The following is a 21,790-nucleotide window of genomic DNA, read 5'->3' on the forward strand; positions in this document are numbered from 1 at the left end:
ACTCAGGATAATTACTAATAAATGCTGTCTAAGCTCCATGTTTCTCATAGGGTTTCTGCGAGCATTTAAATGTGAACATACGTAAACATTAGCGGTGTGCCTAGCGCTTAGAAGTACCCAACAATGTGTAGCTATTTTTCTTCAGCCTCCTTGCGCCTTGAGAAAAGAGGCTCCAAGCAGCACCGGGATCTTCATTAGCCTTTGATGACTCTCAAGATGAGCCATCACTGAAAGACCTTCACCCGATTGGTTTCTTGCTGAAGTTTCAACATTTCCAGTTTCTTCTCCAGAACAGCTGGTCCCAATCTACTAAATAACCCCTTTGTACACTTGAAGACCGTTATTAAGATTCCCTTTGGCCATAAACATATGAAGAAGTGTTTAACATATGAAAAAAAAATGTTTAACCTCACCAGTAATCAAAGACATCCAAATCAAAACAACAAAATGCAATTTTTGCCTATCAATTTGGTAACTTTTTTTAATGATAGTACTCCATGCTGGTGAGACTAGGGTAAGGCAGCAATTTCGTACATTGCTGGTGGGAGCATAAATTGGTACAATCTTTCTGGAAAGCAATTTGGCAATATGTTATCAAGACCCTGAAAATTGTTCTTACCCTTTAACCCAGTAATTCCACTTCTGGGAAGCTATCTGAAGGAAATAATCAAAGAATCAGACAAAAGATTTCTGCTCCATGGGACTTGTTAGAGCACACAATATTTCGATGTATGGATAACTGAAAACTACGTTGAAGTTCAGTGATGTCGTGACATATGAAAAGTTATTAAAAGTCGTGTTAACAAGGGATATTCAAGGACATGCAAAGTGGTCACCATTATGGTGAAACGCAAGCACACACAACAGGGGATACAAAATTAAACACTTCATTACATAATTATTAATACTTCATTTTTATATGTACATAGAAAAAGACGAGATGCAAATACAGCAAAATAGTTAATAGTTCTTCTTAGAAGGTGATAGAATTACGAGTGGCTTTTAGTTTCCTTCTTTATAATTTTATAATAAAAACACTGTTTGTAAATTTTTCATGTGGCCTTATATATGTTTCTAAGTATAATAGTTCAGTGTGGTCCATATGCTGCCATAGTATATTGTCCAGAATCTAAACAATGGACTATCAGGGGTTGAAGAGTGTTTCTGGAAAGGGCTGGATAGTCAATAGATTAGGCATTATGGGACATGTGGTCCCTGTTTCACCTATTCAACTTTGCTGTTGCATGGCAAAAGCAGCCATAGATAATATGTCAACAGTGCACAGTGCACATGGCTGTGTTCTAATAAAGCTTTATTTATAAAATTAAGCGGTGAGTCTTTCAGCCCGTGGCCTGACTTTGCTGGCCCCTGGCCCAGATGATCTGAATTTCTCTCCAAAAATGTATAGTGTCAGATAAATACCGTTGAAGAGACTGCTAGAAGAGTAGGAGGAGGTAAAATTCTCCCCCATCCTCCTAATGAGTCAATCGGTCTAAAACTTTTATACAGAAGCAGTCAGCAAGGGGCATTCTTCATGGGCCTTGTTTATTCACCTCTGCACAGGTATCCTGTCTTCCTGACCATTGGCAACCCCTTCTGACTGGTTGTTCTAAACCACCTGCTTTAGTCCTTCATGTAGATGATGGCGAGGGGCGGTAAGAAAGCCAGAACTCCGAGTGATGACAGGAATGGAGCTGCAGACTTGGAAGAGTTGATGGCTAGTTTGAGATTTCCACTCTCTACCATCCATGTGGCTGCAGACGGTTCCAGATTCCTAGGCCTGTTGTTCTGTTTTCCTTCTGGCCACTGTGTTCTGGAAGGAGGGAAGGAGAGAGACAGAAGATTGAATATGTTTGCTGCATCCCAGGCAATGTTCAAAGTGGGGGCAAGAGATGTTTTGTTCTTTTGGGGGAGGAGGGAGTCTCAGTTTTATACAGAGACAAATTGAACCTTCAGCAAGGGCACGTATGCACCTATGTATACATTTAATTGTATGCATGCACTTATGATATGAAGCTTTGAAATTTCCCTTCTTGGCACTGAATCTTTCATACTCACCTTGGTATATCCACAGGTCATCACCAGGTGTAGGTGGTCTTTCTCTCCACCCCCACCTCCCTTTCCCTGCCTTAATGCCTGTTGTATGTTTCCAATGGGAACAGTGTGTCTAAACCATTTCAGACATTGGACACTTGTCCAGGAGGCAGGAATGGCATTTCACTGTGTATCAGACCTCGTGATGTGACAAGAGGTTATAAGATGAACATGACATTCCAGGGGCCTTTACTTCCTTGTCATTTTTCCCTACAACCAAATCAAGTGAGAAGTTGAGAATCACCTAGTGCAAACTGCCCAGCTGGGAAGAAAAGCCAGTCATCCGGGGGTTATCCCAAGATCCTCTTCTGGCTCTTGGGTTTGATCTCCCTGATTAGTTTGATCTCACAAATGTATTTTCTCTTGACTCTAAGTCCAGGTACTGAGTCCATGAGATAGGCTCTGATGTAGGCCAGCTTTCCATACCGACTCCCCCGTGCTGCCACTTAAACCGTAATGAAGGAAGAGAGGAGAACAAGAAGAATTTGCGTGTAAAAAATGAAAAGCTCTAATGGCTTATGTTGCTCGGAAACTCTCTCTCCCATCATCACCACGACAGAAAATATTCATACCCAACCCTCACCTCCACCTACACTCTCCGTGACGCTACCTGTCTATGACTTGTCTTCCTGTTCAAGATTGACCTTACCTTAGTGAGTGTGTTACTCTGATTACCCCGGATGGAAGTGTTTGGTTATTGTTTAGCTGGAGCAAGGTCACGTTGAGGACCCATTGTGAATTGTGCTGTTGCATACCATGTTCTTTTTTTTTTTTTTTTTCATTAAATCTTATTCAATACACAAATATTGGGAGTACCCTTGTGTATAGAAAGATCATAGGATTAGAAGTCATTCATGCAGCCTGCTTTTTAGGCACTTTCTCTATAGAGGACGGGCCTCGGTTTGAAATGCAGTTCTATTACTTCTCAGCTGTGTGAATTACTTTAATCTGTCCGGGCTTATCTTTCTTCCACATAAAGGGAAAAAGAACAGTGTGGGGGTGGGACACATAATGATATCCATCCTGCAGAGTTGTAGAGTTGGAACAAGAAACCTTATGTGAATGCCCGGCACAGTGTAGGTGCTCAGAATATTTCCTTCCTTCCTCGCTTCTTTAAGCAAGGAATGGTGCTAACAGCTCTGAGAGAAGAGCATTACCTGGCCCTGCTCCCCAAGTGTGAGGTCTTTAGAGAGCAACATTTGTGCACACAGGTAACTCGAATGTTGGGCGTACTATGAATGGTCATGTGACGTACTGTTGGAACAGAGAAGAGGGAGAAACTCATCCTATTAATAATACCTGTATTAGTGAAGGCTTCAGGGAGGGTGCAGCATTTGAGATGACCCTTGAAGGATAGGAATGGAGATGCCAGAGAGGCTTCTGGGCAGGTGAACTGTCAGAGCACAGGCTAGAGAAAGGGGAGGACAAAGCACTTCGGGAGACAAAGCTCTCAGGATGGCTGGACAGTCAGGTGCGTAGAGAACCCAGAGTGAAAGTGAGACTAACATGATTTAAGGAGGCCAGCTCATGAGGGAGCTATGAACACTGTACTGAGAATGTGACACGTTATTACAGGGCCACGAGATTCTGAAAGCAGGAAATGACATTATCAGAATGTCATTTTAACAGGGTGAACACACATCTCTGCCCAGGACAGTCCCATCTTGTAATTATTCAGAGAACTCCCTTTTACTCACAAAAAAATGTTTCCATTTGGACAATAAATTACATGGCCACCCTATTTCTAAGTCACCCTGCTGTCAATGGGGAACAGAAACGGGGGCAAAAAGAGGCTAGATCCAGAGAGACCAGTTCACATGCCACTTCAACTACCTGAGTCCTAGGAAATAAACCCTCCAAAGGCAGAGTATAATGAAAATGGAAAGAAAGAACTAGATCGAAGACCTGTTTTGAAGGTAGATTCAGTAAGACCTACGGACGGCTAGACGAAAGGAGTGAGAAATAAGAAGGCATATGCAATGGCTGATAAGTTAGTCTGAGGTGTATTGAATTAATGGCATGAGCAGGACACTTTTGAGTAGAAGAAGAGCCAGGAGCTGGAAATGAGAATCTGGACCATAGAAGAGGTCAGAGCTGGAGACGTGGGTTTGGCAGACTCTTGGGTAAAATCACAGCTGAAGAGGGAGTGTGCGAGCCCACCCAGGGAGAAGGCAAACAAGATGACACTTGGGGCACACTGACAGAGGACCATGAGTCACATGCAAAAGAAATAAAGACCCAGGGAGGAACAGAATCATGGACGCCTGGGGAGAGGAGAGTTGGGAGATGACTGTTTGGATCAACAGAGCCAGACGCTCCTGAAGGACTGAGTAGGAGGCAAGAGGGCAATTAGAAGGACCTTTGAAAGTTTGACTGCACCAAAGCACTGGGGGCAGAAGGCAAGTTGCAGTGGGCTGAGGAGTGGGTGGGAGGCCAGGAAGTGGTGTCTGTCAATGAGCATAGATGATTCTTTGGCTAGATCTGTGAGTGACAGGAAGGAAAGAGATGAGACGGTGGTTTGAGGGAATAATCAAGAGAAGGGAGGCATTTGGGGGAGTTAATTGGAACCTGAGTGTGTTTGAACACCAAGAGGAAGACGCTGGCAAAGAGAGGGAGATGGAAGATGCCAGAGATAACCACTTGGGATAAGACAGCAGCACATGGTTTCTGTGTCAGTGAGGGGCCAGCCATAGGCAAGAGGCGGGGCTCCACTTTCTCTGAGCCAGTTGGATGGAACCAAGGATGTAACACAAGAAAATTTTGAGGTGGGTGGATGATAAGATGAGGCAGTGAATGGTGGTGATGGTGGTAGTGGTATTATTCCCGACAATTGATAGTTACTATTACTTTCTGTTTACATATACTGTTTGAGTTAATCCTCACAGCAACCCCATTTTACATGCGAGGAAACTGAGTCTGACAGAGGCTAAGTAAATTGCCCACAAGCAACTATAACTACAGCAGAGCACTGGTTTAAACCCAGTGGCACAGCCAGACTCGTAGGCCACTTGGAGTCAGTATAGACCAGTGGCGTGGTCCTCTCAGTAGAGCTGGGGGTGAAGTCATCTGCTGTGAATGACGGGGGTGGAATGTTAAGGCCTGAGGAGGGAGGAGAAGAGTTGAAACAGCTGCTGTGAAGAATGCAATATGGATGGGCCTGGGAAGAGAGAGGGCACGGACAGCTTCCCAGGGGTGCTGAGGGCTTCCAGGAGATTCCATCTTGTTTTTATCGTCCTTACTCCCAACCCTATTTCCTGCCCTAAACCTGCATCCCACACTCTTCTCATTTCTTTTGTTGTCCTCTCTCCACTTATCCCTCCCCAAGGGAATGAAGAGTTGTGTGACTCAAGTAGCATGGATCAAAGATTCTTCCAACCGCGAAGGCTTGTTGGTGACAGCCAGGGGATGGAGCCCGGAGGTCATCCACAGATCCTTTGCCCTACCAAAGAAACGCACAGCCTGAAAGGTTTAAGGAAGCAGTGCATTCAGTGGACAATAATGATTGCAGATGGAAGGTCTGGGAGCCCAGGTCCCATTACATGGGCCCAACCAGTCGAGGATGAGAGCTGGACTCAAAGAACTTCAGCCAGGTGAACTGGCCATGGCTCTTCTCTCCAGTCACCAGCTTCGATTCCATTAACAGGTCTGTCTATTCCATGAGACCTTTTTCTATTGGAGGCCTATTGATTTTAGTTAGCAACCCGTGAAGGGGAATTCTTCATTGGAGCCCAGAGCTTAAATCGGTACCACTGATTCACTGATTTGACTGCTTTGAAAAATGGTAGCAGGCTGACACAGGCTGGCCCTCCCTCTTTGGAAAAACTCCGTTGAATTATTAACTGAAGGTGTTGGCCTGGAAGACCGAGGGACGGGCGTGAAGACACAAGAATACTGTTTGTTGGATGTGGGCCCACCGGCTAAAACAGAACTATTAAGCCATTGGTCGAATTAATAAAATCCATACGAAACCAGAGTCTAGAAGAAGCTGGGCTCAATTCAAATTTCCATAAAAGCAGCTAACAGGACCAGGGAGTTGGCACTGAATTCTAGAAGTGTGCTGGTTTCATGCCTTCAAGACGTCATTTTCAACCCATTGGGACACAGGATAGAAAATCTGTGGGCTGGTAGCTTCCAGAAGCTTTTATTAGAATCTTCTCAGGGATCTCTTTTCCACAGGGCGAGAAACTTACTTGTGAGACAGTCATCATAGCTGCCTCTTTAAAATGCAGAAAAAGCACAGGGAAAATGACCGGAGTCTCTCTTTGGGCTAAAATGGAATCATTTGAGGGGATACAAGCAAGTGGGGCTCTAATTTACATTTGAGTGCGTCTAGCTGTGAGATTAGGGGCCAGGGACAGGAGAGATGGAGCTCCCTAGGGAGAATTCTGTTAAATTTTTGTGGATTCAGAATTCATGGGGCAATGCTTCAGACGCAGCAATGTGTGTGCGTGGTGCAAGGGCGCGCGCACGTGCATACACACAGACAGGTTGGGCTTCTGAAGAGATGTGTCCCATTATCCCGCCCAAGTTAAAATAAAGCCCATGCCTCCCTGTGACCCTGCTTTAAATTGGATTCCCCTCCCACAGGCAGGAGTCTTCTGAAAACCCTGGCCACGTCCAACTCTGCAGCAGATTACCATCTTTCCCTTAAGTCGCCCTGAAAAGCAGCCCAGGGGCGAGAAATCCCTCCTTCTTCCACCCGATCCAACATTTCTCTAATTAATGCAGGAGAAAATTAATTACAGAGGGATTTTCGAGACCTCGCGTCTAATGACCAGCCCCACTCCCCCGCCTCCTCCCCGAACTGCGGCTCCCCATTGGGCCCGCCCAGCCCCGCCCGCCCCCTGCCTCACCCCCTCCCCTCCCTTCCCAGAACCGCGAACAATACCACAAGCTAATTAGGCAGGGAAAGAGTTTCTTGGCAAAGGGGGCTGAGTGCTAGGTCAGTACCTTGAACAACCCAGAAGAAAAACAAAACAGCATTAAAAGAAAAAAAGAAAGAGAAGAAAGAAAAAAAAAAACCTGCTAATCCCAAGCGCATTTCCGCCAAATATTCTCCTTTTCAAGTGTTTTCTTCCTGGTAAACAAAGTTCTGTCGCTGGCTCTGGCGATTTTAGGACACGGTTGCTTAGTAATATTGGGGAAAACACGAAGTCCCCACCTCAGCCCCATTTTGTTTCTCTTCTCTCCTGCACACTTCACTGTGCGCCCCCGACACATTCCCACAACACCAGGGACTGCCTGTTTGTAAAGAAGATCTGGGTTTTCTTTCTTTTCTTTTTTTTTTTTTTTTTTGGCCAGCTGCTTCCCAAAGCCAAGCCAAGAACAGAGATTTCATGTCTTCTAGACCAGTACGGCCCAGTAGAACCTTCTGCAGTTACAGGAGTGTTCTAACCTGCACTCTCTGATATGGTAGCTGCTAGCCACATGTGGCTGTTGGGCCCTCGACATGTGACTTGCGTGACTGAGTGACTGAAAGTTAAATGTCATTAAATTTTAATTAATTGACATTGAAAGAGCCACACACAGCTTATGGCTTGGAGCGCAGGGGCTCCTGACAAAACCCCTGTGGGCTGAGCTGGCAGAACCGCTGAAGGGACAACCATAGAGTCTGGGTGACACTATGATATTAGTGAGGGACAGAGGACGATTTAGTGCAAGGAGCCCACCGGTCAGTCCCCGTTTGAATGCAAGCCCGTCTTCTCTCTGTGTGGCCTTGGGCATCACCTAACTCTTCTATAACATCCCATTCAGACAGGTGTACCTCAGGGTCAGGGGATGCCAAGTCCCCAGCACACAGGTGAGTGCCTTAGTGACCCCCTCCACCTGGAATTAAGAGTGCACCTGGCACAGCCCACTCTGCAACCCTGCTCTTCTGGACTTGCAGTTTTGCTACCAGAATGACATGTTGTGTCCTACCTTCATGCCTGAGGGAAAACTCAGCCTAGAATTTGGCTTTGGCCTCAGTGATTCCTGTTCAACTAAAAAGTCCTAAAGACTCAGCTTTGGGAATCCCCTGAACTGGGAAGCCTTTTCTTCTCCTCTCTTGCCCCCCTCCCCGCTGCCCCGTCTCCTTCTCTCTCTCACACACACCCCATAGCTGGGCTGGATGCCCTCCCACAGCCTCGTCTCTGTGAACCTCTGGTCCTCTGCACTTACCTACAATCTTGTCTTTGAATGGCCTTTTCCTAAATCCATCGTCCCCATTAGAAAACGAACCTTTGAGGGTGCAGCCTGTATTTGACTTTGTTTTGCTTTCCAATAGTGTTCCCAACATCCAGTCCAGCATCTAGCACATAGTCACTTCTCAATAAATATTTGTCAGCCATGAAACAGCAATTATTCACCACAGTTTACATCCTACACCAGGGGTCAGCAAACTATAGCCCACAGGCCACATCTAGCCCCCACCTGCTTTTGTGTGGCCCTCATGCTAAGAAGGGTTCTTAGTTGTTGCTGATGATGATATTTAAATGGTTCGATCTTAAAAGGTTATCTAAGTACCTACATAATATCCCTTTATTTTGCCTCTTGACCTGCAAACCCTAAAATAGTCCCTTTCTGGCCCTTTAAGAAAACGTTTGCCAGCCTCTGGGCCAGATCCCTAGAGCCGCTGCCGATGTGGGTTAGTGTAGCCTGCAGTCAGAGAAAGGGAGAAAGGGTGCTGGCGGAGGGATGCTGAGAGAGGACCCAACGCTCACATATTGGACAATTTCAACAGCCGAACCCAGGGAGCTGGGTGGATGGGCCGCGCCCACAGGGATGCACCAGTGGGGCAGCGGGACAGGCCATGCCTTGTGCTTCCTCCACCCACCTGCCTCACTCCTCACACCTCAGGGAGTGGGGGTTGAAGGGACACATGCTGTGGACTGCCGAGAAAGTTCTGCCTTGCCCACCCTTGAGCCATGGCAAATGGCAGAGGGGCTTTTCTGGCTTCCGTGTTGTGGTTTGGCTACGTTAAGCAGCAGTTTCCATTTAAAGTCAAGCCCCCAAACATGTTTTTAATAGCAATGGGAAGGTCTTCCAGAGCAACACACACAGGGGCTTGGAAGCAATCATCCACAGGCAGGAAGCAATCTGTTCTTCTCTTTCCTGCTAAGGCATGAGCTGGGGTGTCTAACAACCAAAGTCAGCATTGTTCCAGGTCCTGAAGACACGGTAGCACCAGGACCCTGAATAGTTAGTCCGTCTCTGTCGCCTCATGCTCTCCATCCACCCTCAATGTCTTCCTAATCTCTAGCTCAGAAACCATTCGGCAAACGTCAGGGCCATCGGGGAGTGCCCAGAGACCCCCTCACTTCCCTGCTCTGCGCACTCTTCCAAACAGGGAGAGGCCCAGTGCACCCAACATGCTAAATATTTCCCTGCTGGAGAATCTATTTTGCTTCTGCTGCTACTTGGCAGCCAAGAGACAGGAAGCTATTTAGATATATTATCTTCCTTTTCAGGAAGTTTAGAGGAACTTTTCGATTGCAGTTCACACAAACATTCCACCTAATGGTCATTTAGTCATGCCGGCTCATTAGGTCACCAGTGAAGAATGCTAGCCTGATTACACACCATCTCCACACTTGCTGTCCCAGAACCAAAGGAGAAAAAAGAGCTTCCCTAGCCTGGAGGGGACCAACACGGCAAGTCCAGCCTAAAGGCCATGAGGGTCTGACATGAAGTGATTCTTATTTCCCAGGGTGGCTGATGGTTTTAGAGAGTAATTTCTATGTGAGTAAGAAGGCAGCCTCCATGAATAGTTTCTGGCCAGATAATGCAGTCTTTTAAGGGAGATCAAAGAGAATTCTTGGCAGGAGGTAGTGAGAATGCTGTTTTGAAAAATGTGGTATGGATCCACAGACTAAAGGTCAGTTCGTGGACAGGAGTCGATAGCTGGAAAATGAGACTGGAGCAGATCAGAATGGCTAACTCTAAATGACCTGTTATGCTCTAGATGCTATTCTAAGGGCTTCACCTGTATTAGCTCATTTCAGGCTCACATAACTCAAGGAGGTAGGGACTATGAGGAAACTGGAATTTCCCAGAAAGTCAAATACTTCGCTTAAGCTCAGATGAGTAGCAGAGCTGGGGTATGGCTCTGGCCTGAGCTGTCCAACTGGACTTTGTACAACGCCAAACATGTCTTATGCCTGTGCTTTCCAATATGGTAGCCATTAGCTACATGTGGCTATTGAGCACTTCACAAGCTGCTAATGGGACTGAGGAACTGAATCTTTACTGTTATTGAACTGTAATGTATTTCAATTAAAACAGCCATATGTGGTTAGTTGCTACCCGTTGGGACTCCCAGATTTAGGAAGTCCGGCTCTAGAATCCACACTCTTAAACATTCGACTACCCTGCCTTTCAAATCAATGAAGAGAATTTGGAACTATTTATTTGAAGAATAATTAAAATCTAGAGATAGAGTTTAATCAATATCTTCAAGGACAGGAACATATGAGAAATTAGACGACATGGAAATGCAAGAGAGAAAAGTTTGCTTAAAGTCGGTGTTTAGGTCAGGGGTTTGGGAAAGTATCTCTAAAGGAAGGAGAGTGAAACACTAGCATGGTTTGTCAAGACAAGAAGTGGTTTCCTCTTGTTTAATCAATAAATTGTATTGAGCTCTATGGTGTGAACTTATGAAGTCCCTGCTCTCTAGAGCAAGTCCAATTCTTCCAACAAATCAAGGCTACACGGTCCTGAGTGGAAGGTGGTACTAAAGTCTGTTCATCCTGTTGGAATTCAGGTTAGATGTTTATCAGTAAAGACAAGAGTGATCAAGGAAATCTTCATGGAGGAGGTGGCATTTTTACTGGAGCGTGGAGGAAATGGCTTGGATTAGAACAGTGGGAAGTTGGGAAGGATGAATACAATGACAGACTTGGAAGGGAAAATGAACCATTCTCAACGACTCTCTTGAAGATGGGCACGTAGGGATTAATAAAAAAAAATGACTCCAAAGTGTCTAACTTGGATAAAAATAGTGATTCCGGGGACAGACATAGGAACCTTAAGAGGTAGTAGGAGACGGTTTGGGGAAATTATGACTTTGGTTTTGGGCATACGGATTCTTAGGTGACGGCTTGTGTACATCGTGGGTTAATATTCACTTTTCAAGAGCCATTAAATGTCCAAGATAAGTGCGACGGGGTAGATCAGAAGACTGCTGAAGACACTTCCATCCTAGTACTTGGAGATTTTACTTTGCCTCTAAGGCTAAGAAATGAGGCCGTGGCAGAATGGATGAGAAGCCACAGGACTCCAAAGGTGTTCATGTCACCACCCCACGGAGGACAAACCCAGACCTTGTTTTCTCTGCTACTCTGCGTTGACAGACATCTGGTTACTTCATCTTGGAAGCTCTAGTCATCTGCTCTGTGGAACATCCAGCCCAATGACTGATTTTTTTTTTAATTGCTTTTTCCCCCCCTGATTATATTTGTAATACCTACTCACTGCAAAACATGTGGAAACTTCAAAAACAGAAATAAGAACATGTAATCACACACACACACACACACACACCCTCATGGATGTATATATGTGTGTAATTTTCACCTGTTTCTGGCTAGTATTTTGAAATACGTTTTTAGCTGAAAAAATCTGTAGGAATAAACAAGACAATAAAAATAGCCGACTCTTTTTGAGTTGTTAGTATGTTCCAGACTTACAGGGAAAACACAAAAACAAAAACATGTATCCATCTCTGCACAGAAGCACATCTAGAAGGATCAGTTCCTAAAATGACTCTATTACAGGCTTTTACCTTAATGCCAGCAGGTATATATTAAACACCTCTTTTCATGATTTGCTTATTTTCCTTCTAACCAGACAGCTGTAGATTCAGAATTACCTGTGATAGACCGAGAGGGAGCCTGCGAGAGGCCAAGACCAGTCAGCAGTTGGGGGTGAGGAGGGAAAAGTAGGAAGCAAAAGAAGCAGGTGCCCTACCTGCATTCCAAACTTCAAATCTGGAATTCCCAACTCTAAAAGAATGCCCCAGAGAAGAAAACAAAGATTGAACAAACATAGGGGAATACCACAAATGGACACACATTAAATCAGCACAGGGAGAGAGTGAGGTACCCCTGGGGAGAAAAGATGAGACAGGGCAGGACCAAGGGGAATTGGTAGGTTGGTTTTCAACTGTCCCAGGGAAATCAGGGTTGAGATCATTCGCGTGTGAACATCAACCCATGTAGACAGGAAATCTACGGATAATTGAAACACAACGTCAACAGGTCACCTTCCCTCCTGTCCTGGTTTCCTTGGGATTCAAACTAAAGGAATGGTACTCCATTCTTGGATCCACTCACAAACCCCAAGGGTGTGGGTGGATCCTTATCTGGTTCATTTTTTTCAAGAAACTTCTTGCTCTCTGAGCAGAGCTCGTGGGAGGAGAGATTTATCTCAGTGCATATACCTCGGGAGGGGGGACAGAGAGGGATGGCCTTTCCCCCAAAGATAACACAACAGACTCAGACGCCTGTGCTTCTCTATCCAAAATCTCCCTAATGAGCTCGCTGTCTGGGGGAGGGGGTGGTTATTTCCAACCATATTTTGGCCACTGTTTGCTTTTTAGAATTCTGTCTCCATTTTTCAATTTCATAAACACCGTTTGCAATTACTTTTCCCTCTGACTATCTTTGACAGTTTCTCATGCGTGAAACATATTTTTATTCATTATTTTGTTGTCCACAACCTCCCCTCACAACCATCCAGCTTGGTCTCCCTCCCTGCACCCTTCACTCCCATGTCAGACATATAATGAATTACCATTCCTTCAGAAACGAGGTTGAAAACTTGTGGTCTCCAAGGCAACGGGGTGTCCTGGGCTGGGGTGCTGGGGAGGGGGACTTGCCAGGCCAGGAAGGGACTGGAAGGGGGGTGGGGAGGCAGAAGCAGAGATGATATCATTCCTGAAGCCTGAAAGCAGCCAACCGGCTTGTGAGAACATGATGTCATCTCCCCCGCCCCCACCCCCTTTTAGCGTAGGTAGCCCCACTGAGAATTGGAGACAAGTATTGAACTGAAGTTGTATTGCTGTGAGAGAAAGGGGTGGGGGTGGCAATGGGGAGAGAGAGAGCGCGATCTCCCCGTCCCTGTGGATGATCCTAGCAGACACTACGGTCTTCACTAGAGGCAGCCCCATAAAAATGTCATCAGCTTGGGCTCTCCCTGCCTTACAACACAATGGTTTCTTTGGGGAGAAGAAAAAACCCTAAGATTTATTTTGCAGCCACACCCCCGCCTCCCTTGGAAGAGAAAAACCAACCAACAACAAGTTGTGAATGAAGTGTCTGCAGAGCAGCCCCCACTAACCCAGCCTAAGAACTTTCTGAACAGAAAGCGGCACACACTCATGTAGAGCTAGCTGCGTTTATTCACTCCACCGTCTCTAGCCAGAGGGATGGAGGAAAGGACCAAGGCGCTCCAGGGAAGGAGCCTGGTTTGGGGCAAGGCTGCCCAACCTGGTGGTGCCGGGCACTCCAGGCGCTTAGGGGAGGGGCGTCTGTCCCCAAGACAATGACAGCATCTAGGGCTCAGTGCCAGGCTCCTAGGAGAAGCAAACAAGCCATGGCTTTAGGGAGGGGTGCAGGCTCATTAGAGCACCTACTGAAGTGTTACCACCACACAGAAGGGAGGGTGAGTGTGCACGGCCTCTTCTGCCAGCTTTGTCCCTTGGGACTGGGAAGCAGTGCTGTTGTGAAAAAAAATGTTCCCAAGAGTCCGAGCCGCAGGACGGTGCATCTAAGGGTTCGGACCAGGACAGGGCTGCTCTCTCCTTGCCCTTGAACAGTACAAAAGGTACAGATCCCCCACAATGGCCTTTCTGGAGTCTTTCCGGAGGTGTCCCACATGGACCTAGCTAGGATGTTGCCTTTCAGGAGACAGAGAAGAAAAGGTCCTGTGTCCACCCCCCATTTTGCAGACGTGGACATCAAGTCCCAGAGAAGGGCAGGGACCAGCCCAAAGACCAACAGTCACCAGCAGATCTGGGGCTAGACCCAGGACTGTCACCAACCCACTGGTCATTTGTAGTGTCAAGCCCATGACACAGTAGTAGCGCTTGAAGGTGATAAGCCTTCAATTTCAACATCACCAGTTTACCTTTTTTTGCATAAGTAATTCCATGGTTGGATGAGTTCATGATGACCACCATACGCATTCACATGAGCTGAGAAAAAGAATCACTCTGCACACACAGCTACTGTGCATCCGGCATGCGTCCAGCCCTCCCTTCAGCAGCAGCCCTGACACACCCAGAACCGTAAGGCACAGCCATACTCCCAAGGGGCCCACATCCAAGAGGGAGACAGAATATGGGTCATGAAGATATGTGTAAATTGTACACGTAAGCGTTATGAACCAGGGCTGGAGACATCTGAGGGAAGAGTATTTTGCAAATACTTACTGGTGTCCTACTATGTGACAGGAATTGAAAATAGGAATATGGCTAAGTCAGAGTGCTACCCTCATGGCACTTACATCAAGAAAACGAGACCGAGGATATGAACATAGAGCATCCCTCTATGAAAGCCCCAGAAAGGCAGGGACTTGTATGGATGGTGTATAAACCCAGCACCCAGCATCATGCCTGGTAACTAGTAGACACTCAATAAATTCTTGTCCAATGACCATATAGAAGAAGTGCCTAGAAGGGTGTTTCTAACTTCGGAGGACATTAGCGAGGAGGGGCTACCTGAACAGGGCTTTGGAAGATGAATAACAATTTGCCAGGTGGAAGGAGGGGGAATATTCTAAGTAGAGGGAACAACATTCGTAAAGGCATAGTGTGTAAGATTAGGAGAGGATAGGTTATGCTAAGATAACAAACCCCCCCAGTCTCCATGGCTAAAAATAACAAAGGTGCATTTCACATTTGCTACGGCTATTACACATCAGCTAGTGGCTCTGCTCCATGCCATGGCTCATCCTCGGACCAGGCTCATCGAGTAGCTATTATTATACTAGAATACTGCATGAAAGATGAAAAAAGGGGGGCTCAGCTCTGTAGTGGCATGTCCCTTCTACTCACAACTCATTGGCCAGAACTGGTCACATGACCCCACAACCCTATGGTTGTATATTTTAAGATGATGCAAAATATCCTGCTCCTCATCAAAATTTCTTCCCAGATACGGTGGAGCAGGTGAACACTGAGCCCACCTCCTCTCAGGACCACATCAATTACAACTAAACCACAGAACAACCATTACGGAGAATCACCTGAAGCCTAGTTGAACTGCATCCCTACAACTATGGACATACAGAAGAAGCCACCTCGAGACTCGTAGGAGGGGCAGAGACACAGAACGGGCTGTTCCCACACCTGCATGTGACCATTAAAAATCGGGAGGGATATCTCTGCTGCAGAGGTCCCCCTCGTAGGAGTGAGGGGTCCCAGTTCCACGGCAGGTTCCCCAGCCAGGGTTCCAGTGCCAGGGAGAGAAGTCCCCATAATTTCTGGTTGTGGAAACCAGTGAAGATTGTGGCTGAGTGAAATGGAGGGTGGCTAGAGTCCCAGGCACTTATCTTAAAGGGATGATGGCACACGGACTTATTCACTGATGGACTCACTTACTCTGAGCTCCAGCACTGGGCAGTGGCTTGAAAGGCGCCAGAGACATATGGGGAAGAACTGAATTATCTGCCCAACTTCAGGGCCAAAGATAGAGGGACAGCTTTCTCCCTCTGTTGGAAGCCATTGTTTTGTTGTTGTAGAGCCCTCCCGCTCCCTGCATGCACATGCACAGACACCATAGCTGAGTCTCCATCAAACTGGCTATCACCTTTCATCTGCCCCGCCCTAGTAACTTCCTGAGACGACACCCCACCCAACTTTCAGGCATACCCAAGTCACTTCCAGAGGCTTTTCCGTACAAACCTCCTGTCTTAGCTCATATTGTGGACTTTCATAAAATTTCCCAAAGGTTCACAAAAACCAAACAAGTAGCATCTGGTTTTGGCGTGTTCCATACCTCTTGCTGAGCAGCCACAATTTCAGCACTAGTGGCAGCCAGCTTCAGTTCATGGCTTGGCCTCTCAAGGTATCTCAAGACCAGTGCAAGTGGTGGCCATCATTGGGTTGTTCTGTGGCTCATGCTGGGTAGCCCCAGGCAGGGCACAGGCTGCAGCTTAACTTGGCCTTCTGTGGGGTCCCTCCTAGGAGGTCCCAGGGCAGGCAGGCCCAGTGGCCAGCTTCAGAGAGAGCTGGAGCATCACCCAGCCACCTCCAAGGATGATATACCTAAAGCGCAGGCACCAGAGCCCTGCTAAAGCAAACTCTGCTCAGTAGGGTCAGGCCTTGCATTGCAGCTCCTCCACTGTAGTCACAGCCAGTCCTCATAACCAATCAGCCTGAGGGTCAGTCCCTCCTATTGATGTGCAAACAGCCACCAAGGCTCAACTACAACAGGTGGGCACACAAACCCCACACAAGGGACACACCTGGAACACCCGGCTCTGGTGACTAGGGAGACTGCACATCAGGCCAGAGGGGATTGGCAAGAAATATTCAAAATGATGAAAAGCAAGGACCTACAACCAAGATTTCTCTACCCACTGAAGCTATCATTTACAATGGAAGGACAGATAAAGAGCTTCCCAGACAAGAAAAGAGCTAAAGGAGTTCATCACTACCAAACTACAGGAAATATTAGAGGGATTTCTTGGGGAAGAAGGAGGAGGAGAAAGAGAAGGAGAAGAAGAAGGAGAAAAGGAAAACATATGAACAACAAAATGGCAATAACTACATTTCTACCACCAATTACTTTAAGTGTAAATGGATTAAATGCTCCAATTAAAAGATAGAGTGGCTGAATGGGTAAGAAAACAAAACCCTTGCATATGCTGCCTACAAGAGACTCACTTCAGATTGGAAGACACACACAGACAGAAAGTAAAGGGATGAGAAAAAGATACTTCCTGAAAATGGAAACAGAAAAAACTGTAGTAGCAATACTTGTACCAGACAAAATAGACTTCAAAATAAAGACTATAACAAGAGACAAAGAAGGACCCAGTAATCCCACTTCTGGGTATTTAGCCAAAGAAACCCAAAATGCTACTTCGAGGGAACATTTGTATCCATATGTTCATTGCAGCATTGTTTACAATGGCCAAGATGTGGAGGCAGCCTGGGTGTCCGTTGATGGATGAATGGATAAAGAAGAGATGGGACATATACACAATGGAATATTCCTCAGCCAGGGAAGGGAATGGGTTCTTGCCATCTGTGGTGGCATGGATGGACCTGGAGGGTGTTGTGCTGAATGGAGTGTGTCAGACAAAGAAAGATAGATGCATTGTGATTTCACTTACATGTGGAATCTAAAGAACAAAATAAACAAACAAAACTGAAACAAATGCACAGATACAGAGAACATTTTGATGATTGCCAGATGGGAGGGTGGTTGGTGAAAAAGGAGAATGGATTAAGACGTATAAATTTGTTGTTACAAAGTAGTTATGGGTGTGTAGGATATAGCATAAGGAATATAGTCAATAATATTGTAATAACTATGTATGGTACTAGATTTATCAGGGTGATAGATGAAAGGGGGATTGAGGGCAGGGTGAAAATGGTGAAGGGATTAAGAAGTACAACTTGGTAGTTACAAAATAGTCATGGGGATGTAAAGTAAAGCATAGGGAATATAGTTAATAATATGGTAATTATGTATAGTGCCAGGTGGGTACTAGTCCGGGCGATCACTTCTTAAATTATATAAATGTCTAACCACTATGCTGTACACCTGAAATTAATATAAAATAATATTAAATGTCAAAATAAATAAATAAGTAAATAAATAAATAAAGTGTAATACATAAATAAATAAATAGAAAAAAAATGTTCTTCCCAGGTTTACCACCCACGGTTGATTCTTACCTGATCCAACATTCACCATGATGGTTTCAAAATGGTGGTTTTCCTCCTCTAGTGCTTCCATCACATTGACCAGCTGGCCCTCAGAATTCTATTAGCAAGAGCTCTTGCTTCTCCCTATTTATATATCTGTCTATCTACCTATCTTTCATCATCTATCTGTCAATCAATATCATTAGCATGGACTCATCAATTCCCATTTTTAATGGTTTATACTTTTTATGGACTGAATGTTTGTGTCCCCCAAAATTCACATGTTGAAATCCTAATCCCCACTGTGACGGTATCAGGAGGCGGAGCTTTTGGGAGGTGATAAGGGCATGAGGGTGGAGACCTCGTGAATGACATGAGTGTCCTTATCAAAGGGACCCCCAGAGCGCTTCCTCACTCTGAGAACTGTGAGAACACAGTGATGAGCTGGCTCTCTATGAACCAGGATGGGTGCCCTTAGCAGATACCGAATCTGTGGGTACCTTGACCTTGGACTTGCAACCTCCAGAGCTCTGAGAGATCAATGATCATTATTTAAGCCCCCCAGTCTGGTAATGTTGTTATGGCATTCTGGACAGACTAAGATGATAATTCATTCTTGTACTAAGCTGTTCTGGTGTTCAAATTATGCCCGACTTCACCAAGCGGAGTTTCTTCAAGCTGATTTCTGTGTCCTTGGGACAAGCCCCACCCGCTGGAAAATTCAGATCATGTTTGTACAAAAATGACTTTATTCCCCTGGATGTTCCAATGGTAAAGACTCTAGAAAGGCAGAAGAGTCTCAAGGAAGTAGGAGGTAGCTCCCACCGGCCCTTTCCAAAGCCCTGGAGGAATGAAGATGCTTTGTCAAAGAACTGATGGGCCCCTCTTAACATAAACCATCACAAGAACATCAGAAACTCAAAGAAATGACTTTACAGAAAATGCTGATTTGTCTTTCCCTTTCAGGGCTGTTTCTTGGAGCTGAGAGAAAGGATTTAGTGGCACAGGGCACAGACAGGGAGATACTATTTCTCTGCATCTAGCCCTAAATGCCACATTCTTATAATTTTTGTGGATTTGCATACAGTTTTGAGCAACCCGGATACAAGAGTCCCTATTACCAGGCTCATTTTGGCACCAGAGCTGTCTAATTTTTTGTAACATCACTGTATCTCCCCAACACTGATCTCCTAGTAAAGAATATTTGGGGAAGGTTTGTCCACTCCCAGCTTACAGATGATGACCCTGCGGTTCCAAAAAGTCAGGAGATTTGACTACGGTCAGCACATCACCGAAGCGATTCTGGCCGCTCTGTACAAGCACGTACTTCTGTGTTCTTTCTCTCCCCAGCTAACTTTGCATGCCCAACAATGTGCCCTGCTGAGGGCCTCACACCAAAACCGGCCCCCTGAGACTGTTCTGCCTGTGCACGCAGCCTGATGCAAGGGGCTTCAGATGCATCCAAAAGCAAACAGTGGACGTGCCCCAGGGCCCTGGTAAAGCAACTTTAAGATGCTGAAGAGTCCAGGGCAGCTGTCCAGGAACCACGCCCAAAGCAGGGTATCTGAAGGCTCCAGATGTCCCAGAGAAGGGGACCCTACCAAGTGAGACAAGTACAACGTGCATTCCTCTTTCCGGGGTTATAACAAGAACAGGGCCTATAGAATATGATATTATTAGCCTCTGCAGCATGGGTCAGCCAGTGATGGCGAGAGGGCAGCCCAGAAGGCAGGCCAGGGTCCTCCACCCCACACCACAGGACAGCAGGGAGTGGTGACTAGCCCTGAGTTTCAGATCCCCCCTAAGTAAAACGGGGAGGCCATGGCCCACATCCCTGCTGGTGTCTGGCTGCCAGCCCCACGTAGCCCTCATTCTTTTAGTCTTTCTTTCCAGTATCCTTTTATTTTTCTGTGGCTTAATAGACGAGGCTTTGGAACCATTTCCTTTAACCTGAAGTTCCACAATGCTGCTTCCTCTGTGAATGAGGGTAAGGATACCTACAGCTCAGGGCTGTGTGGGGTTAAATTAGACAATGTTATTTCCTGTTGGGGCTTAGCCCAGCGCCCAGCTCGGAGCCAGCCCCTGGTACATGGAAACTGAGCTGTATTTGGACAGAGGGCCTTTCAAAAGGTAATTAAGGTAAAATGAGGTCATATGGGTGGGCCCACATCCAATATGACCACCGTCCTTTTAAGGAGAGATTACGACGTGTGCACACACCGTGGACACAGAAGACGCCCAGCCATCTGCAAGCCAAGGAGAGAGACCTCAGAAGAAACCAACCCTGCCAACCCGTTGACCTTGGACTTCTGGCTTCCAGAAATGTGAAAAAATAAATTTCCGTTGTTCAAGCTGCTCCGTCTGTGGTGCTCTGTTTTGGACGCTCAAACTAAGACAGACATCGGACATATCTTTACCTGTCCTCTTCGCTCCTGCCCTTTCTTTCCCTCCTCTCTTTGTCTGTGCTCTTCCTGCCACGCCCATGGCTCCCACAGGGCTCTGTAGAGATTCCTGGGGCTACCATGTTGCTGGTACCACTTCTTAAGGGGCAAGATTTAGGGGGCTGCTCTGGTCCATGCCTCCAAAATTTCTGAGTCTTTGGCTCAAAAGAGGATGAAGAAAACCATAAAAGAGAGGACTTTGCATTTTGCTGAGACCTATTTTACACTTAACCCAGAGCTCCTGCCTGCCATACTTGTCACACTATACATCCACCACCAAGACCCGTTTCATGCCACCTGACACTCAGAGCTGGTGGGTTCAGAGCAGCACTGACATAAGATCATTATTTATTGGTCGCTACCTTCTGATAAAACTGGTTCTCTATTGCCCACCCACCCACCTGGCCCACCATCAAGGAGGCCAGACATGGAGACGTCGCTGGCATAATGAGTCACCAGTCAGCTCAACCGAGGACGTTGGCTTCTTGGGGAGGGCAATGCCTGAACTTGGCTCCCACTGGGCTGCGGCCACAGTTGGGTCAGGCTCCACAGAACTCCCTGGACCTTTCAGACAGGGCCAGGAAAAATCACCTTCTTCGGGCATTCGTACAAGGCCACTATCATGTCCCCGTGTCACAGGGGTGGGTCACAGCCTGTCTGCCAGTCAGAAAGCTCTAGACGACAGAAGAGTGTCTGGGAGGAGATGTGGGGGGGAGAGGAAGGCAGGAGGGACAGGAGGGACCCTTACTGACAGTTCAATTGGGCCCAGTTCCATAGGGCAGGTAGCCTGCTCTGGAACGGCCTGTTCCCATGCAGCCCTGGCCTTCTCCCCACGGGCAAATCAGGGTATTTCCAGAAATGATTACAATCATTTTTGAGAGCAGCCCTAGGGCCCTGTCAGGGCAAAAAACACAGTGTTCTTCCATTTTATGAATGAGCAAACCTATATGCTTTCTATAAATGTCTGTGTAAATCACCAGTGGGTATTCCCATCTTGGCAAAAGGAAAACACATTCCAGGCTGCAAAGGCAGCTTCTTCTCCCGAGAGGGAGGCCCAGGGGCCACTCCCTCTATTTCTCCTGAGCCCTAGGGAGATGCCTCCTGAGCTGTTCTCTGGCTCTGAAGAAAAAGAAAGCTCTTGCTCAGACAATGACTCAGCTCCAAAGGGGTGGCACCTCACCTTTCCAGGGGCCTCCTGGGCTGAGCTCCAGGTGAGGCCCAGCCAGACCTGCTGGCATTCAGGGATGCTTCGTTAACTGTCCTCCCATGATCTGCAGCTCTCCCAGACCACAGCCGCCTACCCTGACTACCACAGCTCACGTGGGGGAGCAACGGCCCGCGACAGCCCCGGGAAAGGGTCTACGAGGCTGGCATTATATGTAAAACTCCATGTCTACTT

At 46.6% G+C, this 21,790-nt stretch overlaps 1 protein-coding gene across 1 annotated transcript in view; it reads right to left on the reverse strand.

The window, feature by feature from the left end:
- Nucleotides 1-895: 895 nt before the first annotated feature.
- Nucleotides 896-21,790, reverse strand: part of LOC109451865 (uncharacterized) — a 209,554-nt gene continuing 188,659 nt past the window's right edge. Inside the window, exon 5 of the mRNA XM_074319365.1 lies at nt 896-1,813. The gene's annotated coding sequence lies outside the window, so the exon portion shown is untranslated. The remainder of the gene's footprint in view (nt 1,814-21,790) is intronic.

Source organism: Rhinolophus sinicus, linkage group LG15 (genome assembly GCF_036562045.2).
Source record: "Rhinolophus sinicus isolate RSC01 linkage group LG15, ASM3656204v1, whole genome shotgun sequence".
NCBI classification, from domain to species: Eukaryota; Metazoa; Chordata; class Mammalia; order Chiroptera; family Rhinolophidae; genus Rhinolophus; species Rhinolophus sinicus.